General features: G+C 31.4%; 1 pseudogene; it reads right to left on the bottom strand.

The window, feature by feature from the left end:
* Window positions 1-7,898: 7,898 nt before the first annotated feature.
* On the bottom strand, window positions 7,899-9,990 carry LOC107929652 (E3 ubiquitin-protein ligase ATL4-like; annotated as a pseudogene).
* Window positions 9,991-19,229: the final 9,239 nt, after the last annotated feature.

The following is a 19,229-nucleotide window of genomic DNA, read 5'->3' as shown; positions in this document are numbered from 1 at the left end:
GGTTCAATGGGCAAGGTATTGGTTAAAAACGAAAAGGTATGTAATGAACGATGGTTTTTGAGTAATGATATAGTTTATGATGACATGTGCAATTGAAAGGAAAAGTTGGTTTAATGTAAGTGTATGAGTGATGAATTACAAAAGTGAAATGTAAAATATGTTTTACACCATGCTTTGATTGGATTTGTATATGAAATATTGCACCAAATGACCTTGTGAGGTGATGTGTATAGGAAAGGAAAATTGGTTTATGTTATAATGAAGTTATGCTTGGTTGTTTAACTTAAAATGTTTGGTAAGTTTAAGTTTCCTTGATACGAGCTTCCTAAGTACAGTTGCTTATGTTGTTGTTTTCTCTATCATACAGGCCATCAGAAAGCTTGATCGGCTGGAATCTAATCAGAGCACCATCACACTATCCATACATTATTTTAGTATTTTTGGTTGTTTTAGTTATTGGTTATAAGTGGCATGCAATAGGAGTTTATTTTATGCTAATTACCAATGTGATGTGGTTTAAGTTTACTTGCCTATATGTCTTGATGTTGGCTTATAAATGTATATGTAAGCATGAGTTTTCGTCACTTGTGAATGTCTTGTGATTTAGATGGCTTTTGGTTCATAGAAGTGTAAATGAAGTGGTTGTACGATAGATGTGTGAGGTAATTTTAAAATATGAAATTATGGCATTGAGTTTGAGTTGATTTGAATATTTACATGTGGTACTAATGAGGGTACATTGGTTGGTTGATGGAAATAGTTGTGTATGTGTATTTTGGCATGTTTTGGTCTTATTTTAGTGAATTATTGAATGGATCTAAGAGTTGGCTAATGGTATATTTGTGGCCCAAGAAAACATTTTTGGTAAACTTAATTTTTAAGATACATTTTGGTACACATGACTTGAGACACGGGCTGTCACACGGCCATGTGTCTTTTCAAGTTTTAGGTGTAGGTTCTACTCGATTTGATACAAGGCCGTGTGACCCTAGTTAGTGAGTTACATTGTTTGGGAACATAAATGTGTGGATTAGCCACACAGGCGCGTGTGTTAGACACGCGACCATATTTTTAGCCACACGAGCTGGCCTATGTCACATGGCTTGGCCACATGGTCGTGTGACCTCTGTTTTCAAATTTTTCAAGTTTTTTCTAAAATTTATGTTTTGATTCATTTTGGTCCCTGATTGCTTTTAAGTTGTTTTTAGGGCCCCAAGAGTTTGATTTAAGGCCTAAATAAGTATGTTTGTTGTGATTGGAATGAAGTATTGGTAACTATACTTAAGTTGAATTATTTGTTTGAATTTAAGGTTAAAGTTTCTGTTTTGCACAGTAACGCTCTATAACCCTAATCCGGCGATGGAGACTGGTTAGGGGTGTTACAATTGTGAAGTAACTTGACAAACTTAATTCAAGGTGTTTCCTATTTCCAAAAATCACGAAATTTAACTTGAAGCCTCCTCAAAATATAGATCTGATCTGGAAAGTTTTGGCACAAAATTCAACCCACATAATAATTTTTTATTTTTTATTTTTTCGTATTTTCTTTTTTTTGTACTTTTTCGATAACTTTTTTGTGGGAAATATTTTTTATATTCTAAAATAGTGCCAAGAAATAGTATGTAAAATTTTAGATCATTTAAAAAATATTTACCTACTAAAAAATATTTTTTTCGAAAACTGTCTAGGTAAAAAAAATTTATTTTGAGGTTGTTTGTTGGAAATCAATTTTATAAGAATACATAAAACGCCCGAATCTGATACCAAATGATATGAAATGGGGCGGATGAATGTGAAAGTAGATCGTAAAGTTTATTCAAATCGTGGATTTTACTTAGGACTTTAAATGTTAGGAAAGAAACTTGGATTTTGACACAACTTGAAATACAATCAAAGCCAAGTCAAACAAAACAAATAAATAACTAATATAAATAAATAGAATAATAAGTCAAAGATTTGAACAATAAAGAAGAAAATAAAGACGATAGATGGAAACGACAGAACGTGATATGTAGAAGTCCTAAGAAGCCTTGGAAACACGAAGAATCCACAACCCCCTTCAAATGGCTCGAATTTCCCCTCCAAGATAGAAACATTGGCAAAAAAAAAAGTTTGAAGATGATCCCCACAATCTGAAGAGATTGTTAGAACTATTCTAAAAGAAACTCAAGAGAAATTCTTGAAAGAAAAACTCAAATAGAATTTATTAAGTCAAATAGAATTTATTAAGTCAAAGAGAATTTATTAACTCAAAAAGGAAATTTAATAATAATGAATTGAATGATTTGTGTACAATGCAAAGGCCTATATATATAGGTTAGCTAAATAAATTTAAATAAAACTCTTAAGTACGCTAGAACTCTAATTAATCTAAACAAGAAATAGTTTTAAACTAAACTTTTCTTGTTGACATAAAACTCCTAAATAACTTAAATTACTTAATAATTATTAAAATTTTAGAATAAAAAAATAATAATAGCTAATAAATACAATGTTGGGCTCATATATAATAAAAATTAAGCCTAAAAATGAAACACAATATGATTTAAACTCGAATTAAAAGTCTAAAACTCGTAATTCCCGTCATAATCACGTCCAGAAATTCTGTTCGCATTGTCTTTATTAAAACGGTCATAACTTGAGCTCCCGAACTCAAAATTGAGTAATTCAAAGTGAGTTTCAAAGCTAAGAGATAACTTTTTGAACCATGAAGACATCTCAACCTAGAAATGTCTGGAACCCATCCAAAAGGTTGTCGGAAGTCTGTTAATTTTCTCAAACTTGAAAATTGGTAATTTTCTCAAACTTGAAAATTGGCATCTTCAATGAATGGAATTTAATAAATTTCACCGCATCCATGCATATATTAATATTTAATTATAATTATAATTTTTATAATATATATTATACTTTAGTGCTCATTGTTCCCTTATCATATCTAAAGTGGTTTAATTGTCACTTTAGGCGTAATTTTTTTTAGTTTAAAAACTTTTAGTAATTAAACTTTCACCATTTTTATAATTTAATCCTTTTTTTATTTAATTAATCACTAATTCAATAAATCGTCTATCCAAAATTAAATTCACCTATAATATAACTCCATTAATATTTAATAAAAATAAAAATAAATAAGGACTTGGTTAACGGAAACGGGGTCCCGAAATCGCATTTTCTGACACCATTGATTTTGGGGTCATTACAGAGTTGGAGTAATTACCGGGCTAATTACTCCTAAATCCAATTATACTATGACCTTCTAAACTCCTACGGTATTTAACTTTAAGAAATTATTTTTTTACAAGTTTAAGTTCTAAAAATTATATTATAAGTATGAGCACATATAAATGTTTGGAATGGTTATGACAAAAAAAATCTATAGTTGTATTATAAATATTAAAAAGTTATATTATAAAAATAATTTGTGTTAATTTGTAAAGTTATAAAAAAAGGTATATTATTAAATCCTAAAATTTTTTAAAGTCATCATCAAAAAGTATATTGTGAATACTAACTTACATCTTATAAAAGTGTTATAAAAAGTACTACTTTATACTTATTTATAAAAAAGTTATAGCTAAAAAGTATGAATATAACATATTTGCGTGTCAATGCTATATATTATAAAAAATTTAACATATTTACAAATAAAGAGTTATATTTTTTTTGTCTAACTTATTTATAAGAAATAAATTTTGTCAAAAAATTATATTTGTTATGGTATTCATTATTACCGACCCACTACCCAGTTACTCGCTCGGGTTCCCGCCCATTGCCTACATTGTTCGCACCCTAAGTTCACACGTGAGGTGTTCCCGTCTTTTAGTAAGCTCATATGATGTGGGTTCGCACTACCATGCAAGTGAACCCACACATAGAAATCACGTGTTAATCCTAGAGTAGGGTACGTGTTGGCATGCATGGGGACCTACCTATGACATCACAATCCATGAACAGTAACCGTATCATATAAATATAGAATTTCAATCTTCAGATAATCAGAAAACCAAGATGACTCACCCTAACGAGAATTTCTCCAGCAGTTTCCCATAAGACCAGGCAGGAGGTCCTGGCACTGACAATCAACCTAGTGAAATGAACATTTTTGCTGGTTGGTTTGCTGACTGACCAGAAAATCTAGGAAACTCAGGCCAAGCAGGTGCCTCAAATTCTTTCAATCTTAATGCTCCCTCTGGTTAGGGACTGTCATTTCCCTCTAATTAGGGAGCGTTGCCATAACAACTGTTTGGTTTACAAGAGTATTTGAGGTTGATGAAGGAACAAATAACTCAAAAAAGTGTCAAGTTTAGCAAGTATTTCAGTAAGAGCTGCTAAGACAGAACAAAGAACTGAGAAGAGAGATGCAATTTGACAACTCTGATCTTCTGGACCATGTCACGCCTTTTCAGAAGGAGGTTGTGGGAAGACATGTAAAGCCATGGCAGGATGAGATAGATGATTTGCGTAGAGATGTTCGAGTGTTACACTCTTATGTAGAATACATGAATTGGTTGTTTTGTTCTAACAACCCTTTATCTCCAAAAATAGCAATTCTGAGCTTGCCATTTGAGTTCAAAGTGCTGAAAGAGATGTTTGAAGGCAAGAGGGATCCTAGAGCCCATCTCATGCAGTATAATGATTATATAAATGTATTAGGGACCTCAAATACGACGAAATGTAAAGCTTTCTCAACGATTCCCAGAGGAAGTGCAAAGGATTGGTATTTATCCTTGCCCAGGGCTCCTTAATGTCACTTTTTGCTAAAACATATTGACAAAATCATTTAAATCTGAAACTAAACAAAAAATATTTTATCCAAAAAAATCAATTAAATAGAAGTAAATCAGATGGAGGAAATTCAAAAAATAATAATAAAAGAAAGAATATGATTTTGCAGAAAACTTAAAGAAGCCTGCGTTGTAGTTAGCAAATCGAATTTCTCATACCATCAATTTTTTTGTTGAATAAGTTTAATTAAATAAATAATTTAAAATTAATTCAACCATTAGTTCAATAAATTTTTTATTTAATTCAACCAGTGTCTTATGTTAGTTTAATATCTCAACCCAATTCCTAATTCAACTACTTCGATTCTAAAGCAATGATAGCTAGTGAAAGTGGAGGGATTCTTTACATTAATAATAAAAAAATTATAAAAAATTGGGTGAAAAATAAATTGTTTGCTAGAATGGATTTTTTTGAACAGTAGATGCGGTATCCATGAGTAAAACGATATCACATACAAAAAATAATACTTTAATAAAAATAAATAAAAAATAACATTTTAATTATAAAAGGGTGTCTGCCAACCAAAGGGCCGCGCTCCTTTTTCACCTGCCTTTCACTTTTATTTTCTTTTATATTTTTTTAAAACAAATTTTATATTTTATTAGTTTTATATTTATATTTTATAATTTACTTATTAATAAAAAATTTGTTAAGTTGTTAATTTTATAAATTTATAATATTTTATAATTATAAATTTTGGAATATTTAAAATAATTACCAAATTGATAAATTTTTCATAAAATTGACATAAAAACATTAGGGTAACTACCTATATAATCACTCAAGTTTTTAATGAGTTATTATTTTGGGCACCAAAATTTTTAATATTTATAAGAAAATAGTTAAGTTGTTTTATTTTTTAAATTTTATTTTTTAAAATATTTTATAATTATATTTTTAATATTTAGAATAATAACCGCTGAGGGGGAAATGTAATGACTTTTTAAAAATAGAATCAACTAGATAGAATGTGTAAAATATTAGGGGCTAAATTTTTTATTATACTAATTAAAAGATCACATTGACATTATGTTTAGTAATCTAAATAGAAACTCGCTGAAAAACTTGAATGACTATTTAAGTAATTTATCCTAATGTTTTTATGTTAATTTTACTAAAAATTTATCAATTTGGTCATTATTTTAAATATTCAAATATTTATAATTATAAAATATTAATAAAATTATAGAATTATGAAAATAAAACAACTTGGATATTTTTTATTAAATAAAATAAAATTATAAAAACTATAAAATATAAACATAAAACTAATAAAATATAAAAAATTGTTTTTAAAATTATAAAATAAAAAGTAAAGGGCAGGTAAAAAAGGGTGTTACGTCCGTGGTTGGCGACACCCTTTCATAATTAAAATATTGTTTTTAACTATTATTTTAATTATTTTATTATTTATAAATGGTGTCCCCTAACACATTAATGCAACCATTTTTTGTTGTTCAAAAAAAATCTATCCTTGTAAACAATCTAATTTTCACCCATTTTCGCTATTATTTTTTTTGGTATTACTAATTAAAAAACCGAAAAGATGAGAGTTGAGACTTGAGAGTCAAGAAGAAGAAAAGTTAGGAGGAAATTCAATTTTGAGATGGGGATGCAAAAATCTAACACTAAATTATGTCATTTTTTTTTATTTTAGCAAAGGCACGCTTTGAATTTTTTAAGGATTTTTATATTTCGGGTAGTGTTAAAGAGATTGACAAGTGTATAAAATATTAAATAAATAAATATTTTAAAAAAATAAAAATATATCAATTTTTTAAAATTATTTGTGGAATAAAAAAATACACTACTAATATACTAAATATTGACTTTTTTTTTAAATTTAATAGTGAAATTGAAATTTTTGGAGAAATTTTTTTGCCTCAGCAGAATGAAAAAAAACTAAAACTTTTAGTCAAGTAAAATGAGGTGTTGTGACATCTAATGAACTATTTTCTCAACCAAACAAACAAGGCCTTTGTTATTAACTAATGTATTTAAAGATGTGTTGAAAAAAATAATATTCTTATTAAATATGGCACAAAAATGTTACATATGTCGTGGGCCTCTTTTTAAGAATATTAAAACTCTCACTCCAAAGTCTAAACTAAGGGTGTTCATGGCTCCAGCTCCAGCTGCACTTAGTTGGCGGGCCAGACTCATCTCATTTTGAGCAATATTTTCAACCTCGGAACGTTTTCATTTAATTTATTTGATTGTTTAAAAATAATCTTATAATAATATTTATATATCTCTTACAATTAAATATAAATAAATAATAATAATTTGAAATCGAAATAAATCCTTCTAATCTAAACCCACCCTAATTGTAGAATTAAGAATCAAACTCAAAAACTTAGTAACATTATCAACATTTAATTGTTTATGATTTAAAATGAAGATAGCAGATGGATTTGGAAATTATAAAACCAACGATAATTTAATTAATTAGGTCATTAACGTTGAACAAACGCGACCAAAATTACTTAATATATATACCTACTAAAATTAATGTTCGAGTGGTAGCAACAGAAACAATTACAGGTAAACCTGAAAGAAAGCACATTCTCACCTACACACTGTATGCACTAATGTATATTGCTGAGGTGGTGTTGTATTCCATGGAAAAAAAATCCTAAATAAATGCCAAAAGAAATTAGCTCAACCCTTAACCACTTAGCAGTTACAGTGGGATCCACTCTATTTTGTAATGATATGATCTGATCTTTGTTTGTTTCTGTGTGTGTACTGACATGTGCGCATAACATTGCATGACAAATACAAAAAAAAAAAAAAACAACCAGCACGCACTCTCGTTTTCTATTGGGTTTGGTTTTATTACACATTTTGTCTTTAAACTTATTCGGCTCATCATATTTAAACAAGCCTTTCAAAAATAACTAAATTTGTACTAAGAGCCCCCAAATTTTGCTACTTCAAGTATTTCTTTGCCTTTTTTCCAATGACTCCACTAAAAAGAGGGGATGACAAAAGTTTATGCTTCTACTCTAATAAATAAAATTATTAATGGTGGTTTTTAGCATGTTAGTTAATCGTAAAAACACAAAAAGCAAACAATAGTTACCAAAATCTCTAGACTAAAACCATGAATATCATGAATGGTTGAGGTGGAACTGTTAACCATACAATATTAAAAAACAAATACATTATATATATATGTAGCTACGAATGGTTGAGGTGGAACTGTTAACCATACAATATTAAAAAACAAATACATTATATATATATATATGTAGCTACGACATCGTTTCGGTGCAAACAAATTTTATCATGACTATAAGTAGTTATAACATAAAAATGACCCCCTGTAAAAATTTAATTATACTCCAATATTTAATCCCTCCAGTTTTCCAATGTCAATTGTTAAAAAAGGCATTTTTAAAGCGGATAAAATGGTAAAAAAAACAGCTTCACCTGGCTGCATGCTGCACTGCTCTAAAATGTTTTGCAATGTCCACTCCATTTCTCAATTCTCTCTGTCGTTTGATCTATTAGAAATAAAGTGGACTAAGCAAAAAAATAGGGTGGAGTAATCGTACCGAAAAGCCGTAAATGAAGAAATGCCAAGTGCCCGTAAGGTCAAGCCTGGTATTTACCTTTTATACCCCCGAGAACCAGCGAAACATTTCGCTGATCTCCTCGCCGAAACGATTGGCTTCCAAGTCGTAATCTCCATCGGCACCGGATATGTCGCTTCGGCCGCTGCTCCCGGTGACTAACCTTCCTGAGCTACGAAATGACATGGCACGAGATGATAACGAAAAAGAGAGCCTGTCCACGTACTCCTTAAGCCGACTTCTTCCGTTAGCAACCTCCGCGGCGAGGCTCGCTTCAGATATTGCCTCAGCTCGTCCAACCTCTTCTTTATCGGACATATTTCTCTGGTGTATTTGGTTCCTATTCAGCTGCGATTCTTCCTCGACAATGTAATCGAAGGATCCAATGGAATAAGACCGTCTCTGATCACCGGAGTCAGAGCCTGTTTTCCGCTGACTGTGGGTAGAAATGGAATAAGACTTAAGGAGTACGTCGACATAGAGACGAGCGACAAAGAGGACAAGTCTGGTTTGTAGTGAGCCAAGCATCAATGCATTGAGCGTGGAACGCGTGGCAACAGAGAGGAAGCAGCCGAAGTTGATCCAACGGTTCAAACTTCGACAAGCAAACGGCACAATCTCCAGAAACCGTTGAGCCGTTGTTGGAGCGGCGAGTAATGGAAGAGAAGGTAAACATAGGGAGAGAATCTAGGAACGAAGGCGCCGGCGATTGTTCAGGAGTGACACGGTGGCTGGCGGAGGCGGTGATATTGGAGGCAGAAGAACGAAAGACACGACTCAAGCATCGGCGATTGAGGTGGCGAAGGAGGAGATAAAGAGAGACGGAGAGAAGCACAGTTATAGAAAGAATCAAAATTATGACAATAACACTCGGCTTCACATTGTCGATCGACGAGGAAGAATGCGAGCGGTCACTAGTGTTATAATTTTCGTCGAAGTTAACAGCCCCTCCTCCCACAACGCCATAAAACAAAGGCGGCGGCGGCGAAGCCATCAGAGACTTGATACGAAGGAACAGAAGAGAAATGATGTGTTCAAGTGGAGGAGGAGGAGGAAGATCACGTGCATGTCACATGGAAGAAACAAATTGTACGGAGAGGGGTCTGAAAAGTGAAAAGCGTGGCGAGATGAGATTATGATTTTTTATTTTTTTTTGGTGGGGGGGGGGGGGGGGAAGGGCGTGAATGCCTTGAAGGGGGTACTTAAATGGAGGAAGGGAGTATTAAAAAGAGTCATTCATTTTGAACAGCTAAAATGAATTTTAAGGAAAGGAAGGGCAAGGATGAGTAAATGCTATGGCGCAGATTTTAAAGAGGCAGACAGCGGCAACGCTGAGTCGTGACTTATCGTCGACTCACTCGAATCCGATCCTCAGACTCAGGGCAGCACAAAAACCCTCAACATCCCCAGTCACAATTAAAGACACCGCAACTTCAATAATTGCTGTTGAAATAAAATAATATAAAAGGCATATATGTTATTATTCCTGAATTAATCCAGCATAACTCAATTAAGAACCGGACGTATTAGTATTAGACTATTTTCTATCATTTTATATTTTTCCTTAATATATTAATATGGTAGTATTTTCCCACCAAAAAAGAAAATGATAGTTGTGGGCATACTACCACATTTTTTTTGGCACCATTAAAAATTCATGTAAATTTTTATAAATCATATTTAAAAAAATTAAAAATAAATAAGACACATTGTAAATTCTCAATCATGATTGGGGAGTTTAATTTTTACACCGTTAGTATACTAGGTTTAAGCAGAGGCGATTCTAGGGGGCTGGCATGGGCCTCGGTCCCCCTAAAATAAAAAATTACCATTTAGACTCTTTAATTTTTTAAAAAAATTTTAAATTAGTAAAGATAAAATTACACTTTGGCCTTTTAAAAATTATAAAAATTTAATTTAATCTTTTAAAAATTATAAAGATATAGACTATAAAAAATTAAAATTTCATTCGACCCTCTTAAAAAATTATTCTGGCTTCACAACAAACGTTTGTTTTTGTTTTTTAAATTGTTCATATTCATACCGATAGAATCTCAATTTAATTAGCATATAGATTGTTGTGGGTAGAAATGGGAGGTCAACTTCACTACATTCACTACATGGGCATAATTACTATTATATTTCTCCACTTTTGGGGTGGATTAATGAATCCAATAGCCATAAAGTAAAACCTTAATATTTATATATAATCCTTAAAATTTGGATAATAATTGTTTTTTAATTAAGCAAGCAAAGTCAAATTTATATTTATTTGAAAATCACGTGGATGTAGATTAGTGCATATGTTATCCAGATAAAAAGTATACGAATTTCGTAAAGCATAACGTATTGACATTTGTCATGTGATCTCAAGTCTCTGCCTTTATCTTATAACTTAGTTGTATTTATTGTTTTTCTTTTCTTAATTTCATTCCATTGGTTGACTTTACCTTGATGAAAACTCATGTATTTGTGCATAAAAATAAATTCAAAATGGTGCTTATAAAAGTTATAGAAATCTTTAAATAGATAAATAAATATAAAACATAATCAACTACAAACTTTTAAAAAAAAATTATTTTAACATTTAATTTTTTTATCTATTTTAACTTTTAAATTTATATTTTTGTCAAATCACCTTGAATAGATGGAAACATTTACTAACATGGCATACATATGGATTGCCACGTAAGTGACATGCCAACATTTAATTATTTTTTAAAATTTAAAAATATTTTTATAATTAATATAATTTTTTAAAATAGTTTATATATATATTTTTAAAAATTTAAATGTCAAAAAAAGTTAAAAAAAGTTAGATAATTTGATAAAAAAATAAGCTTAAGGGCTAAAAAAAATAAAAATTAAAATAAAGGACTAAAATAACATTCTTTTTAAAGTTAAAGAACCAAATAAATCATTATACCTAAATATAATTTGGTAGTACACTATAAACAAAGGGAAAACTAGGGCGGCCAACATATACCAAAGCAATATAAAATGAAAGCATGACCTCATTATCATTCTAAAATAATGCAGGGTCTTATCACCATAAGTATCGTTACTTTCATAATATGTATGTATGAAGTGGGAAAGGAATGTTGGTGTGGTGTTAAAGTTGATTTATGGGAAATGAAGCTGCCCAAAGATGCATAATTTATATTTCCTACCTAACTGGATCTGTCTTAAAAGTAAAAAACCAAGATGTAAATTAAGCTTCATCTTGATTTTAGATCATCTAACATCATTTATTACAATCAAGTACGTGTAAGGAATTCATGCTACAATATATATACTTGTTAGATAAACTAGTTCCTTCTTGCAACTCAGTTTCATCTGTTTAAACTACGTCAAGGTTTTGATTTGCAGCAAACTCAAGTTTCCATTTCTTATTTTGAAAGGCAAAGGTAAAATAAGTTCCATATACCATTAAAATCTTTTGATTCACAGGTCTGGATGGTTAGCCTAACTAAAGTCTCGAAGTCAATCAAACATATATAAAAGAAGGTAGATAATGGATAAGAACAGCGGTGGGATTGAATGACGGGTAAAATGAGTGTGTTACATGGAGATGATGGACAGCATTAGATGAGATCATGGGCAAGGTTGGGTTGATGTAAAATTTTATATCTGTTTTTTAAGTTTACGTTTAGTTCGAAAAATGAAGTTAAAATTTTATCCAAGTTCGGTTCAAATTAAAAATGTTAAACACGAGATCAATTTGACCTACACAAGTTAATTTTTTATATAAAAATAAATTTTAAAAATATAATACATCAAATACACTAAAAATATTAAAATAAATGTTTCCTAACAAATTGAAAATGCATTAAAAAAATTTTATACTTAAATAAAATTAGAGTCGTTTATAGCCCGATTAGAAGGCCCACTTGAAAAATGAGAGGATTTTAGCAAAAATATAAGCTCGAAAAATGGGCTTGAGCAAAAACTAAGGCCCGTTTAGAAAATGAGTTGAGCTTTAACTAAGTTTTTTTTTTGCCCGAGCCCAACCCAAATTTGCAATAAAAAAAGTTTCAGCTGTTTTGCTGTTGTTTTCCTACTTTTTGCCATTATTTTGCTACCATTATACTATTATGTTATTACTATTTTGTTGTTAATGATTGAATATTATATAACACTTGTTTTATTGTTACTTTTGCTACTATTTTAGAGGCATCTGCTTGTTAAGTTACATTTATCTTAGTGTTATTTAAATATAAAGACTTTTTTTAAATTTATTTTCAATTTGTAGGGAAATATTATTTTAATATTTTTAATGTATTTGGTGTATTATATTTTACAAATTTTTATATAAAAAAATTTTAAAAAATTAATACGGACAGGTCGGGCTCGGGTTTTATCATTTTTATATGGGTCGAGCTTAAGTAAAAATTTAGGCTCATTTTTTAGGCTCAAGCCTAAAATTTTGTAAGGCCCGACCCACAAATGACTCTAAATAATACTAAAATAGTTGCAACTTAGCAAGCAAGTGCCTATAAAATAATAGTAAAATTAATAATAAAACAAGAAGTATACAATGCCCAAACAATAACAATAAAATAATAGCAAAATAACAACAAACAACAGTAGAAAAAAAAAGTTTTAAGCTAATTCGGGTTAGGTTCAAATTAAAAAATCTTACCTGAGGCCTGACTTGTTTAGAAAATGGGCATTATTTTTTGTACAAGCTTATTTTTTGAATATATATTTTTACCTAAACTCTTCTATTTTTCAAGTGAGCCTTCAAGTTTGGACAGATAACCAAAGGCTAGACAACACACAGCCTTGTAATTACATTGGACTAAAATTAAAAAAAAAATTAACGGACTCTACCCATCTCTTTTTAATTTTATATTCTTCGAATTTTAATTAAATTTGCAATTGAAATTTTGTTACCATTTGATTGAAAAGAATGGGTAAATCCCATTCAGTTCATAGGATGATATTTTATTTGATTTAAACAAGTTTATGAGAGTGGAGTTATAGTCTTAAAATCACCAATGATTAACATTTAACATTTGATGTTCTCATTTAAACAAATTTCTTAATAATGAATAACATTTGTGTCGATTCAGTTCTTTTATATGTCAACATGGAATCCATTTTATTGTGAAAACCGATTAATCGAACTAAACTGCTCAAGTTTTTTTTGAGATTTATTTAGGACCAAAAAATTATAAAATTTATCATTACTCAAATGTTATCGAATTCTTTTATTATTTGATTCTAAAAACAAAAGAAAAAAAGAAAAAAAATGTATTGTCGGTATTTTTAATTAAACATGTATTATAGGTGAAAACTATAGTGAGAACTTTTAAAATGTGAACCATGAAAATTAAAATGATCTTAATCATTAGATCAAAATAAATGGTTCTAAGTATCAGATTTCGTATTTATCTTATCTTATTTAAATAAAACAAGCAACACTTAATCTTCCCTTTTCTTTTTTCTTTTCGCCGTGTATTTGAAGTCTTAGTGTGAAAAAAATTAAATAATCTTTATTTTCATATTTAAATTTTTTTAAATAATCTTTATTTTCATATTCAACTTTTTTTTAGAAAAAAATTGGAATGGAAAGTAATAGATTAGGGTTATTAAGATTAATCAATTTGATAGGAAATTTGATGACAAAAGTTAAGGGCCAGATGGAAGGCTTATCGGGGCTGGGTCAGGATCTAATGGTACAAGACTAAGAGGATAACCCAATTGAAGCCGTAGAGAGGAAAAAGAGGTTGATATCAATGGATCCTTCTGCTAATGTCTCGGGTTTTTCGGATGCTTCAGTGACAACTGATGGGTGTCTTCAAACTCATCACACGAGATTATCGACGGCCACCAAAGAGTGGGCTTATCGGTCACAATGAAACTCATGAGTTGGAATGTCTGTGGGTTGGGGAGTCTGCGGGCAATTCAAAGACTTCAACATATGCTAAAGCTTAATCATCCCCAAGTTGTCTTCTTTATGGAGACAAAACTAGATGCGCGAAGAATGAAAATAGTGCATAAGAAGTGCGGGTTTTATTATGGGATTGACGTACCAGTCGAGGGAATTAAGGTGCTTTGCCTCAGACGGAAAGCGAATGTGAAAATAAGTTTAAGGAGTTTCTCAAAGCATCATATTGATGTGAAGATAAAAGATGACACAAATGGGGGTAAATGGAGAATGATAGGTTTTTATAGCTCTCTTGATGTTAGATTTCGAACCAATGTTTGGGACCTTTTAAAGTGATTGAGTCAGGATCAAAGTTTGCCCTAGATGGTGTGTAGGGGATTTCAATGAGATCTTATATTCTTTTGAAAAAAGGGTGGGTTACCTTAGAGCGAAGGATGTATGAAGGAATTCTGAGATGTTTTAGTATATTGTCAACTGGAAGATCTGGGATACGAAGGTTATTAGTTCACATAGGAATAGGGGAATTTGGTGGGAAACAATATTAGAGAGAGATTGGATAGGGGGTGGCAAATTCGACTTGTTGGTTGAAATTACCTAATTTTTTGTTGCGGCACTTGACACATTCTATGTCTGATCATTATCCTCTACTCCTAGATACGGATCAAGAAGATAAACGTAAGTCTCAACATAGATTCCAATTTGAATCTGGGTGGACTTTAGAAGAGTCATATGAACCCAAAATTTGTAGGTTGTGGGCTACTAATGTTGGGAATGTACCAGAATGTTTGACGATTTTATGCTCAAGAATGCAAAAAATGGTCTAATCGACTGAAAAGAAAAAATAGGGAAAGGATAAGTATGCTCCAGAGATGAGTGGGTTATCTAAATCTGAGAGATAAGGATGATATGAATCTTTCAGAGCTTCAGGATGTAAAAGTGTTTCTTAACATGGAAATAGATAATAAAAAACTTTATTGGGGATAGAGAGCAAGAGAAAATTGGTTAAAACTGGGTGATCGGAATACGATAATTTTTTTTATCATTTTGCGACTCAACAACGTTGTGTGAATCGAATAAAAATTCTTCTTATGGAGGAGGGATGAATAACCATGGATAAAAAGGAAATACGAGGTATTGTTAATGAATACTTCTCTATTCTGTTTTCATCACAGTGCTTGGGTAATTCGGATCATATTTTGGAAGTATTTAATCAATGTATTAAAGAGGAGCAAAACAGGATCTTAACAGTAAGCTATGAATGAGATGAGATTTATGCGGCTTTAAAGGAAATGAATCCAACAAAAGCTTCAAGACCTAATGGCTTACTTACCGTGTTTTTCCAAAAATATTGGCATACTGTGGGCCAAGACATTGGTGCATTTTGTCTCAAGGTTCTTAATGGAGGTACATCTCTAAACAAGATTAATCGTACTCATATCGTGCTCATTCCAAAGATAACAAACCCGACCAAGTTGGTACACTTTCAACCTATTAGTTTAGGTTTGGTTCTTTTTAAAATTATATCTAAGACAGTGGTTAATTGATTCCAGAAGGTTTTGAATAAATGTATTGACGAGGCACAAAGTCCTTTTGTTCTGAGATGATTAATTACATAAAATATTCTATTAGCTTTTGAGCTTTTGAATTCTTTCAAACAAAAAAGAATTGGGCAAAAAGGTTTGTTTGCTTTGAAGCTTGATATGAGCAAAGCCTATGATAGGGTGGAATGAGTCTTTTTGGAAAAAGTAATGCTAAAGATGGGCTTCTCGGTAGGATGGGTTGAGTTTATTAAGTAATGTATAAGCATAGTATCTTATTCAGTAGTACTTAATGGGGAATCAAGAGATGTTATCACACCGACTAGGGGATTAAGGAAAGGGGACCCTTTTAGTTTTAATCTTTTTTTTTATATACAGTGAGGGACTTTCATCACACATGTGACTAGCAGAAAATGATGGTTTACTAAAAAAGGCAAAAATCTATCGTCAATGGCCACAAATTTCTCATTTAGTTTTTGCAAATTACTGCATTCTCTTTGGGGAGACAATGAATGAGGAAGCTCGAGTTCTAAAACAGATCCTATAGGAATATGAAGTAAGTTCAGGTCAGTGTGTTAATTTTGAAAAATCTGTGATTTTTTATAGCTTAATGTTTATCAGTAATTAAGAATGAATATTTTGGAATATTTAGGGGTTCGATCTTCCTCCGATCAGAAGAAATATTTGGGTATTCCTAATATGGTAGGGCAAAATAAAAAGAAAGCTTTCCAATTATTAAAAGATCATGTGTCAAGCCAGATTAACAATTGATGTATTAAACCTCTATCACGGGTGTAATGAGGTTTTCATTAAGAGTGTTTTTCTAGCTATTCCCATATATGCGATGTCTTGTTTTCTTTTACCAAACTCTTTATGCTCGGAGTTGGAACGCACCATAAGTCGATTCTGGTGGCAAAAACATGAGGGGGAAGGGGGATTCATTGGTGTGAATAGTCAAGCTTGTGTGATCTTAAAGAGAATAGCGGAATGGGCTTTCGTGATTTAACAAAGTTTAATGTTGCACTTCTTGCTAAATAGGGGTGGCATTTGATAAATAATCCGAATACTTTGTTGGGAAAATTGTTAAAAGTTAAGTATTATCCTGAATTAAATTTCATGGGATCGAGCTTAGGATCTTACCCATCTTATACCTGGAAGAGTACATGGGCAGCAAAAGGTCTGCTCCAAATGGGATTAGGTTGGCGGGTTAGACTTGAACATAAATAAAGATTTGGGCTGATGCGTAGGTTTCTGGATTAGATGGACATAATATACAATCAAATGTTAGTGGGCTAAATATAATGGGGTTTCAAACTTAATAGAGCAACAAACTAGACAGTGGAAATCACAGCTAATTACTAGTGCATTCAGTGTTGAGGAAGCTAAAAAGATCTTGTGTATTCCATTAGCACAGTCCTCTCAAGAGGATAGGATTGTATGGCGAGGCGAATCAACAAGGGAGTTATTGGTCAGAAGTGGGTACAATATTCTGTTACAAGAATCAAGTTTTCCGAGGTCTAGCGAGCTACAAAATAATTACACACCACTTTACAATAAACTATGGCAACTTGACTTGCCTGAGAAAATAAAAATCACAAATTGGCTGATTTTTTGCCATTATATCCCTAATTTCTATAATCTCTACAATAGAAGGTTGGTGGGCTCGCTAGTTTGCCCAAAGTGCTCAAATAGTATTGAGAGCCTTGAGCATTCGTTCCATGATTGTTTCATTGCAACAGAAGTTTGGGAGGAATTACATATTCATTGGCCACAAGAGATATCAGATTTTCTGTTTCAAGATTGGCTATACTCTATGTTCTTTACTTTTTCTAATCGTGTGTGTACGGTGATGGTGTGTACACTTTGGTTCTTATGGTCAACAAGAAATGAGGAAATTTATAACTAAGTTACTTATCAAGCCTAGGAATTAGTGAGGAAAATTGAAGCTTATATTGAGGAGATAGATGCTCTACGACTGAAAGCACCAGTCAACATGACCTAATTTGAGAGATGGAGACCTCCAAAAAATTCCTCCATAAAAATAAATTATGATGCAACTCTTTAAATTTAGTTATTGAAGCCATGTTTAGTGATTGTAGTGAGAAATCTTAGGGTTACGTTATTGTTTCAACAACAATCATCAATCAAAATATACCTACTAAGTTTGCTATAGAGGCCCTTGTATGCCTTCAGGTAGATCATTTGGCCATAGATATAGGATTTCAAGATGTTTTGGTAGAAGGTGATGCTCTTACGGTGGTCAAGATATTGCGGAATAATAGTCCCGATGGTTCATGCATTAGTGCATACATCACAAATTTAAAATATTTGAGCAAGAATCTTAGAAAGTGTCTTTAATCATACACCAAGGAAAGGAAATAACGTGGCTCATCTATTAGGTTTAAAAAGGGAATAGAACACTTTTGTCCTTAGAAGAGTATCAAAGTTTGCAATAAAGGTGTAAACTTGAAATTATATAGGTTTTTATATACGTTTTTGCCACCTTTTTACTTAATAAATGTGTTTATCTTGAGTAATTGTTATTAAAACAAGTGTTTACTTAATTAGTAATATTGGGCATGAATTTATAAAGTATGTGAAATTTGCTTAATTGCATTATTTTTGTACATATTTTATATTATTTCATGTTAATTTATTAATATGTGATTTTTCACTATGTAGGAGGACTATTGAAGATGTGATTAATATGAATGAAACATGGACATGCACAAATCAATTCATGTGGATGACAAGACCATGCAAGCTAATTTGACCCAGTAAAATATGTATTATAAGATAGACATGTCTGATTAATTATTAGACTAAGAAATCGTCCAACAAAAGGGAATTAAAGCCCAGTTTCAGCACAAGTAGATGGCTGCCCAAAAGCAAGCTTTGGGGTATTTAATTGAAGGTCCTTACAGTTGGAAAATAATCAGAAATCAGCCCAACAACTTTGTTGTTGAAACTGTCTACCCTATGGCTATTAATAGCCTTAGTTTACATTCAAAATGAGAAGACTAAGTCACCCCATTTTCCATGAATTGTGGCCGACCATATGTGAGAGAAAAATAAGGAATTTAAATTCTATTTTTAGCAAACTCTACCCCTTACCTTCACCTATAAATACTATGCACCTTGTAACGCCCTTAATGCATAACCATTGCCGGAATAGGTTAAAAGGCATTACCGGACTTATAACTCAGTTCAAAATAATCATTTAACTGATAACATCTTATCTCAGTCCATATCATTCATTCACATTCAATATGTACTTAAACCAAGCATACAAAGCTTTAATCATGTATTTAGGACTAAATCGATAATATATTAAAACTTTGGAAACTTAGAAAAATTTCAACATTTCAAATGCCACAGGCCAGTGTGAATAGGCCGTGTGAAGCACACGGCTGGTAGACACGCCCGTGTCTTAGA

Source organism: Gossypium hirsutum, chromosome A08, assembly GCF_007990345.1.
Source record: "Gossypium hirsutum isolate 1008001.06 chromosome A08, Gossypium_hirsutum_v2.1, whole genome shotgun sequence".
Taxonomy (NCBI): domain Eukaryota; kingdom Viridiplantae; phylum Streptophyta; class Magnoliopsida; order Malvales; family Malvaceae; genus Gossypium; species Gossypium hirsutum.
This window is presented reverse-complemented; position numbering and strand designations above follow the sequence as displayed.